We start from the raw sequence: 10,257 nt of genomic DNA, 5'->3' as shown, positions 1-10,257 counted from the left end.
CGCATAGATATTTATAGGCTAATGCACCCCAAAAAAGCACAGTATACCTTCTTCTCTAATGAGCATAGAACGTTCTCCAGAATAGATCACATTCTAGGTCACAAGGCAAGAATCAATAAATTAAAAAACATTGAAACAAAACAAACCATCTTTTTAGACCATAATGCTACAAAATTAGAAATTAATAATAAGAAGATAAAGGAGAAAAAACCCCCATACATTTGGAAGCTGAACAACTCCTTGCTTGAACATGACTGGGAACTATAAGAAAAAAAATGAAATTAAAAAGTTTCTTCAAACAAATGACAATGAAAACACCACTTACCAAAACCTCTGGGAAATGCCAAAGCAGCAATCAGAGGTGAATTTATAGCAATAAGCAAACACATCAAAAGCAAGAAAAATAGACCATTGACTCTCTAACTCAACATCTTCAGCAAATTGAAAAAGAACAGCAAGAAACCCCAATACCCTCTAAAAATTGGAAATTATAAAAATTAGAGCAGAAATAAATGAAATAGAAAACCGAAAAACAATTAACTATCAACAAAACTAGGAGTTGGTTCTTTGAAAAGGTCAATAAAATCGACAAACCATTAGCAAAACTCACAAAAGAAAAGAAAGAGAAGACACAAATAATTCAAATAAGAGATGAATCAGGCAACATCACAACAGAACTAACTAAAATAAAGAAGCTAACATTAGAGTATTATGAAAAAGTATACTTAAACAAATATGAAAACCTAGAGGAAATGGACAAATACTTAGAAATGCACAACCTACCTAACTGTAACCTCCGGCTGAAACCAACCTGCGGGTTCATACGTGTTCTAGAGTGGAACCTGTGCGGATTAAAAGAGGAGCAGGGACACGAGAGATTAGGGCAAGACAAAGATTCCTGATCAAGCCCAAATTTATTTGATGAATTCTGCTATAAACAGGCAGCGGAGTAGTCCGGGCTGCCAGGGAACCCAGCCCTAGGTTATCAGTTTACAAAAGAGAGGGAGGGGCATGCCCCAAGGTGTTGATTTACAGGTGCTGATTTAAGAGGTAGGCATAGTCCCAGAGATGGACAGGGGTGGCGGCTGCATGTACTCAGGATGGCTTCCTACACCTAACCTCACACAAACTGAAATTGGACATCTGGACAGACCCATTACAAAAAAAGAAATTGAAGAGGTAATACAAGAACTTCCAACCAAAAAAACCCTCTGGACTAGATGGTTTTACAAGTGAATTTTATCAAACATTCATAGAAGAAATGTCACCAATTCTACATAAACTATTTCAGGAAATAGAGAAAGATGGAATTCTCCCAGATTCATTCTATGAAGCAAACATATCCTTGATACCAAAGCCAGGAAAGGACACCACCAAAATAGAAAACTATAGGCCAATATCTCTTATGAACATAGATGCAAAAAATCCTGAATAAAATATTGGCCGAGAGAATTCAATGATACATCAAAGAAATAATTCACCATGACTAAGTGGGATAAGTGGGATTTATATCACTATGCAAGGATGATTCAACATAAGGAAAACAATTAATGTAATTTGTCCATTAACAAAGCAAAGAAAAGGAACCACATGAGCCTATCAACTGACGGAGAAAAGGCATTTGACAAAATCTAACACCTTTTCCTGATTAAAACACTAAAAAAAATAGCATTAGAGGGGAATTTCTTCAACATAGTAAAAAGTATTTATGCAAATCCAAGAGCCAACATTGTTCTCCATGGAGAGAGGTGAAAGGCATTCCCTTTAAGAACAGGAACTAGGCAAGGATGTTCACTCTCACCTCTTATTCAATATTGTATTGGAAGTCTTAGTGATAGCAATAAGACAAGAGAAGGAAATAACTGGTATCCAAATTGGCAACGAGGAGGTAAAATTATCTCCCTATGCAGATGATATGATAATATACCTAGAAAACCCTAAAGACTCAGCAAGAAAACTTTTGGACAGGGTGGATCAATTCAGCAATGTAGCAGAATACAAGATCAACATACAAAAATCAGCTGGATTTCTCTACAGTGAAAAAGAGAACACAGAGTCAGAGCTAAGAAAATACTTGGGAGTAAATCTAACCAGAAACACAAAGGATCTGTTCAAAGAAAATTACAAAACATTACTACAAGAAACAAAAAGAGACCTGGAGAAGTGGAAGAATATCCCTTGCTTATGGAAAGGAAGACTAACTATCTTGAAAATGGCAATACTACCAAAGGCAGTTTACACGTTCAATGCAATCCCAATACAAATACCAATCCCATTCTCCAAGGAGATGGAAAAGGAAATCTCCAGTTTCATTTGTAATGGAAAGAAGCTCCGAATAAGCAAAGCACTCCTTAAAAATAGAGGAAAGGCAGGAGGCATCTCACTCCTTGATTTCAAATCCTACTACACTACTGGGGTGGTTAAGATAGTATGGTACTTGTACAATGACAGACACATAGATCAATGGAATAGAATTGAGAACCCGGAAATCAGCCCATCTACCTATGGTCAACTGATTTTTGACAAGGAGATGAAATCAGTTAAGTGGGGAAACGACTTTTAAACTAATGTTGTTGGCAAAATTGGAGAAATATCTGCAGAGAACTCAAGCAAGATTCACACCTAACTCCATATACAAAAACCAACTCAAAGTGGATCATGGTCATAGGACTAACACCAAGGACTATAAGAATAATTAAAGAAAAGCTTGGAAGAATTCTAGTAGTCTTAATCCACAAGATAAACAGTCTTCCAAGTATCCTGAAAAAAATCTACAACCAGGAGAAGAAAAAAATAGATGAATGGACCTTCTATGAATCAAATCCCTATGCACATCCAAAAACTTCTCCAACAGGGTAAAAAGGGAAGCCACTGACTGGGAAAAAGTATTTGGTAATGACATGTCAGATAAGGGACTTATATCTAGAATTTATAAAATACTTGAGCACCACAACAAGATAAAGGTAAATAATCCAATAGAAAAATGGGCACAGGGTATGAACAGGCACTTCACCGAAGACGACATTTAGATGGCTAACAAGCAAATGAAGAAATGTTCAAAATCCCTAGCTCTAAGAGAGATGCAAATCAAAACAACTATGAGATATCATCTCACCCCAGTCAGAATAGCAAAATTTAACAGAACAACAAGCAACAAATGCTGGTGAGGTTGTGGAGAAACTGGAACCCTTATTCACTGTTGGTGGGAGTGTAAAATGGTGCAACCCCTTTAGGAAGTGGTGTGGCATTTTCTCAAAAAGTTGAAAATAGAGATACCATTTGACCCAGCAATTCTGGGAACATACTCTAAAGAAACCATAACTGACATCCAAGCAGATATATGCACACCTATGTTTATCACGGCTTTGTTCACAATAGCAAGAAGTTGGAAGCAACCTAAGTGCCCATCAACAAATGAATGGATAGAGAAGCTGTGGTCTATGCATTGAAAAACAAGGAACTCATGCAATATTATTAAAAATGGGTGACCCTGGAGGACATTATGCTGAGTGAAATATCTCAGTCACAAAAGGACAAATACTGCATGTTGCCACTGTTGTAGAACGGGACTGACATCAGGCTTGGGGTAAGAATGAGAAAAACTGGATAAATTATGTGTATTGCATTTTAACTGATGAGGGAGAGAACAGTTTAAAGGCAATATATGATAGGGTATTATGGTTATGACAGGTGTCCAGAATTAAGGTTGCATAGTGGAGTGTACTCGGGGTGGTGGGTGGTGGGGGTCCAGGGTGCGGGGGGATTGTATCCCAGTGAAAGAATTTTTCTTTTACTTTTCAAGGAGAGGAGCGAACTGTGGGGGGGGGGGGGAAGGTGTGGGCAGGGATAAAAGTGCAACAATGAATAAACGGAAATCCAAAATCTCTGTATATGTTCATTAAAATTAATTAAAAAAATCAAAAGGGGTTGATCATACATTATAATTAGTTATTTGTACATTCGAGTTTGGGATTTGTAGCACCAATAATTGATTACTCCTTGTCACTACTAACTATTTATTATTCTTAGGTGCTGTTGAGTTGAGTATGACTCATAACAACCCTGTGAACAGAGGATCTGAATCCTGTTCTATCGTGTGCCATCTTCACACTTCCTGACACACAAGAGCCCATTGTGGCAGTCACTGTGTCACTTCACTTGGTGGAGGGTCTTCCTCTCCATCCCTGATCCTCCATCCTTCCAAGCATCATGCCCAAAGTAAGTGAGGTGAAGCTACCACTCCTCTTTCTCCTCAAAAAGAATCTATCCTCCAGTCTCCCTTTTGATATCTCTAATTGCTAATGCCCACTGTAGTTCAGTCATTCCTTTGGGAGTGAAGGATTGACTTGAATTGTTCAACACTATTTCCAACTACTCTTTCCAGTTTGTTCTGTTGTACAAACTGAACAAACTGGAAAGAGTAGTTGGAAATAGTGTTGAGCGAGCGACTCAACGGCACATAACAACAACAACAACAACTTTCCAGTTTAAGGGAGCTCTGATAGCCTAGAGGATAAGGAGTTGCATTGCTAACCCAAAAGCAGGCAGTTCAAATCTGCTAGCTGCTCCACAGGATATTGATGGGCATATAAATGAGTGCAAATATGTATGAATGTGTATGTTGTGATAAAACAATGTGATTTGTAATCTCTTACTGAAATAAAAAAAATAAGTAAAGTCCAGGCACATAAAATTGCTGTTGTTGTTACTATGTGCTGTCATGTCAGGCATGATCCTATGAACAGTTGACTTGAATCCTGCCTGTTCTGTGCCATCTTCAACTCTGACACACTTTAGCCCATTGCTCATGTCATCATGTTATCTCTATCCATCACGTTGGGATCTTCCCCTTTCCAAGCATGATGTCCCTTTCCGAGGAATAGCTTCCCCTAGCTACATGTCCAAAGTATCAATAAACGAAACCTTGCCATCCTTGCCTCCAAGGAGCACCCTGACTGCACTTATCCAAAACATATCTATCTGTTCTTTTTGGCATTCCACGGGATATTCGGTACTCTTCTCCATCAGCATAACTCAAAGACTTCAATTCTTCATCTGCCATTCTTATTTACCATCCAGCAGCTCTCAGACACATAACAAGTGATTGGAAAGATGATGGCTTAAATCAGGCACATATTAATCTTCAAACTGACATATTACCCGTCATAATTTTGGAGAGATCTCTGACAGCAGACTTGCCCAATGCAATACATTTCCCAACTTCTTGACTGTAGGCACCAAGGTTGTGATTGTTGATCCAAGGAAGATGAAATTATTAACATCTTCAATCCTTTCTCGGTCTGTCATAACATTCACTGTTGGTCCTGTGGTGAGGACCTTTGTTTCCCTGATGTTGAGATGTAATCCATACTAAAGGCTGTAGTCCTGGATCTTCTGCAGCAAGAGTTTAATAGCCTCATTTTCACAAGCAAATTTGTGTCATCTGCTTAACACGCGTCAATGATTAGTTATTGGTTTAGCGTATTTGATTTATTCAGATTCTGCCAGTTTCATATTAATTTCAAGTCCATGGGTGGTACAAAATGTTTGTCTTCTACTGCTAACCTAAAGATTGCCAATCTACCTGATGGCATCATGGAATAAAGACCTGGTGATCTTAAATGAAAGAAAACCACAATGGAACGATTCTACTCTGTAAAAAAATATTAACAGTACAAGAGATGTGTGTATGTGTGTATTTGATGTGTAGTTCTATGGACTTTATCACATGTAATCAGGCCACTTTGTCCATCATGATTTAATGAACTACTTTTAACTATGCTTGCATTAATGAGTCTGGGTTGTGTTAGTGAGTGAGAAACAATTTAGTATGGAAAGCCTAGAGATTTAAGGTAAAGCATTAAGTTGCTTTTTGAATGTAGGAGAGTGTGAGCTGAAGGCACTATACATCTTATTCAAAGTTGTTGTTTTGTACTGTTGAGTTGGAACCAACTCAAATATGACCCTTTAGTAGATTTTCAGAGACAGTAAATTGAATGGGTCCTCACGTTTAACAAGCAGAGTTGTGTCATCTGCGAGTCTTCCTCTGATCTTGATGCCACATTCTTCTTCACAGAGTCTAGCTTCTCATATAATTTGCTCAGCGTACATATAGAATAAGTGTGGAGAGAGAATACAACCCTGACACACTTCTTTCTTAATTTTAAACCATGGTGTTCCCTTGCTTTGTTTTCACAACAGCCTTTTGGCCTAGGTAAAGGTTTCACATAAGCACAATTAAATGCTTTGGGATTCTCCTTCTTCTCAATGTTAGCCATAGTTTATTATGATCCATACAAATCCTTTGCATAATCAATCAAACATTCTTCTTATTTTTTACTGGTATTAAGATGAGAGGAAGACTCATCAATATACTGTGTTATAAAGATTACACAACCTTGCTTGCTGCAAGTCAGGAGGACTTAAAGCACTGGTTATAGAAGATTAAAGAATACAGTCTACAATATGGATTGCATCTCAACACCAAGAAAACAAAAGTCCTTACCACTGGACTGATAGGTAGCATTATGATAGATGGAGATAAGATTCAAACTGCCAACGGCTTCATCTTGTTCGGATCCACAATCAACACCCTTGATTGTAGTACTCAGGAAATCAGGATACGTATTGCACTGGGAAAGTCTTCAGTCAGGGACTTCTCCAAATTATTGAGGAGCTATGATGTCAGTTTGAGGACCAAGGTGCATGTGATTCAGGCTATAGTCTTTCTGTCCACTTGCTACACATCTGAGAGCTGGCAATGAATAAGAATGACAGAGGAAGATTGATGTCTTTGGGATGTGGTGTTGGAGTAGAGTACTTACTATCTCATTTTGATGGACTGTCAAAAAAACAAAGTTTTTCATGTCTTGAAGAAAGTGCATCCAGAATGCTCCTTGGAGGATAAGATGATAAAGCTTTGTCTTATATACTTTGGGCATGCTGCTAGGAGAGGTTTATCCTTGGAAAAGGATGTTTGAAAAGGCAGCGGTTGGTGAAGGAAAGGAAGATACTCAACCTGATGGATTGATCCAGTGACTGCTGCAATGGGCTCTAGTGTGTCAGATAGTGTGAGGATGGCACAGGGTAAGATAGGGCTCAGATCTGTTGTTCATATGATCGCTATGGGTCATACTTGATTCTGTCGCATCTAGCAACAACAAATCACATGGAGGATACTGCCCATATTTCTCCCATAGTGTATTCAAATTGACTACCTTTGAGTTGTCCCTGCAAGGGGTGATCATTGATATGTGTATAAAAGTGTATAACATGATTGTGAATAATAATAGATGATTTTTAGCAAATATAGAATAATTTTTCTCCAGAAACGTTTTAATGTTTCTCATTTTATCTTTCAGGTTTCCCCCAAATACTTAAGTAATAGAAACATATTATGATTGGAAGCTGCTGCTGAATGGTTGGAATGAAATTCCCTGGAGAGGAAACAAGGCTGTCATCATTGTGATAGTGTAATAATTAGATTTCCTTTTCCTCTACCTTTTCAGGTGGGAGGTACCTGGTAGAAGAGGAAGGAGATGAGGGAGAGCACGATCCAGCTCATAGACACAAGGAACACAGAAATGTCTCTTAAATGCAATACTGCTCTTGTGTGGTGTTGGGTTCAAACCAACTCATAGCTGGCTCTCCAGCAGGTTTTCAGAGGTTGTTGATCTCACAGCAGAGGTTGCTCATCTTTTTCTTGAGAAACAGTTGGTGAGTTTGAACTGCTTTCCTTTGGGTTGGCAACTCAATTCCTTACTCATGAGAACACTAGAAATCCCTTAAACTAGGTAGACTAGCTGGAACTCAGGCCCAAAGGGGAAAGCTGCTGTAACAAGAGTTACTATTTCAAGGAAGTCCACAGGATAAACTCTTTTTGAGTAATGGTGGCAAGAAATAATCAACAGTGCTGCAAATTCCAAACACTATCATATATCCTGAATGACAGTTGAAGAGGGAAAGGGATAGGAGAGAAAGGATGCCACAGGATCAATGATATGAAGAGATACAATTGTCAGAGTTCTGAAGTGCCCACTCCCTGCTTAGAACCTGAATGTTTTCCACTTGAGTAGAGGTATAACCTGAGAAAATTCTGGGATATCATTTCTGTGGTTAGGTAATGTTACCCGAGAGGAAGACACTTTCCAAGCGTTATCAAGGTCCCTAATAGTTAACATTTGTTGTTAGGTGCTATGGTGAACAACATACCTTGCTCTATCCTGTGCTCGAGGCCATTACTGAAGGCGCTGTGTCAATCTATCTCCTTAAAAATTTTTCTCTCTTCCTTTAATCCTCAGTCTTTCCCAGTATGACATGTTTTTCCAAATGCTTTTTAAAATTTATTTATTTTTATTATTTTGTGTGTGTGTGTGTTTGTAATGTCAAATCAGATCTGACTGGTACAGGAGGAGATTGTCCCTCCTTTTCCAACAGAGCATCTGGTGGATTTGAACTGTGTGCCTCATTTCCAAATGTTTTAAAATGACTTAATAAGATGAGTCTTTTAAGAAGTCTAGAGATTAGAGAAGAAGTAGAGCTGCTATCCTGCTGATCTTCAAGAGGCAAATGGTTTTATTGTTAGAGGAGTTCATGCCATGGACTAGTGTGCAGCCTCTTGATGTTTCAATTCTACATTGGTTCTGATTTAGAATCTGATGATTCTAAAAGAATCAGAATTTTGAAAGCAATCAGTGAGTTTTGAAGAAGACTTGCAACTCCACTTGACAATGCTGGCCAGCATTTTGCAGAATTTGATACCCAGAGCCACGTCTGGATCCCTGACTCATGGAAACGGTGAGGCACTGAATGAGCTTTGCTTTAAGTCACTAAGTTGGTGGTTATTTCTTAGGCAGCATAGAGAACAAATGCATAGGGCTTGCTGGAGGTCTTCCTGTGCTCAGGGACAAGTAAAGCTTTGAGATGGGATGAAAAGTTTTCACTTACTTCCCTTGTTGGTGTCACCAAGTGCATCCATAAAAATTCTCATGGTATCACTGTGAAAGCAAGGGGCCACTATACATTGGATACATAGATAAATTGTGTGGGTTCCCATGGTGAATTACTTTGCATATTTTCTTAGAAGGTAGCTCAGGATGGATTTAATAAAGAATTGCAATATTTAGAGAATGCGGAGTCTTTTGAAACCATTACTCAAAGAAAGGAAGCTATGCTGTGAGTGCACTCATTCCTTTTCAGATAATATTTCCAGTTTCTGCCTCTTGTTTGTTTTTATGTGACTTTTCCCAGTAGACCTGCAGGTGAAAAGTGTGTTTGGTCATGGACGTTGTTCTCCGTGTCCTTCTGGAGAGCTGAGAACACTGGGAAAGCACTCAGTTGTTCTTTTGCATGAAATTACATGCCTCTGCGGCCTTAGCATGAATGGGAAAGGAAGCTGAGCTTTGATAAAGTTTTTTCTCCACTCTTTCTTTGAATTGTTGTTGTTGTTGTTGTTTTTATGTGCTGTCGAGTCACCTGTCGAAAATCCTTCTACAGACCTAGATGGATGTGAGTTGTGCAGTTTGGAAGAAACTTGATCTAGTGTCTTCTGGTGCAACATTGTGCTGCATTTGATTAATTGTTGTTTTCTTCTACTGCAGGAGTCTCTGCAAGACTCCGATCATCTTCCTAACACCTTCCTGGAAGCTTCTTAGTTTTCATTATGTGGTCATCATTATTTCTCTATCAATTGCATAACCTGACACCTCTCCACAGACAGTGCCAAAATTTAAACCATAATAAGTAGGATGCTAACCTTCGAAGCTATTATTTAAACCATTAGAACACAGTTTATTCCTTGAAAGGACATTAACATTTGAAAATGTGTCAACTAGAGTGAGACATTCATCATGATCATGAACCACCTGCCAAGTGATTAAAATGCAACATTCTGATTTTCCTAGACTTCAAAGACAAACCTGGCATCTGACATTAGTATAAATTTTTGTTTATTTCAGCTCTTGGTAAATTACTTGTGAATGCCAAAAGAGTTGATATTTAAGGGAGAAGATAGGAAAGAACTGTAACTGAAGAAGGTTGAAGTATCCCCTCAAGGTAAATCACAATAGAGATAGGTCACTCACATATGACATTATTTCTATGCTGATGTGTCCTGTCTCCATACCTTTTCAATTTATATGCAGAACAGATTATCTGAGAGGCTGGACTTTATAATGAGGAATCAGGGGAAGACTCATCAACAACCTGCATTATGCGGATGACACAACCCTGCTTGCTGAAACTGAGGAGGACCTGAAG

Source organism: Elephantulus edwardii, unplaced genomic scaffold (genome assembly GCF_000299155.1).
Source record: "Elephantulus edwardii isolate Elephantulus edwardi_28Jun2011 unplaced genomic scaffold, EleEdw1.0 scaffold00011, whole genome shotgun sequence".
NCBI classification, from domain to species: Eukaryota; Metazoa; Chordata; class Mammalia; order Macroscelidea; family Macroscelididae; genus Elephantulus; species Elephantulus edwardii.
Note: the sequence above shows the minus strand (reverse complement) of the source record.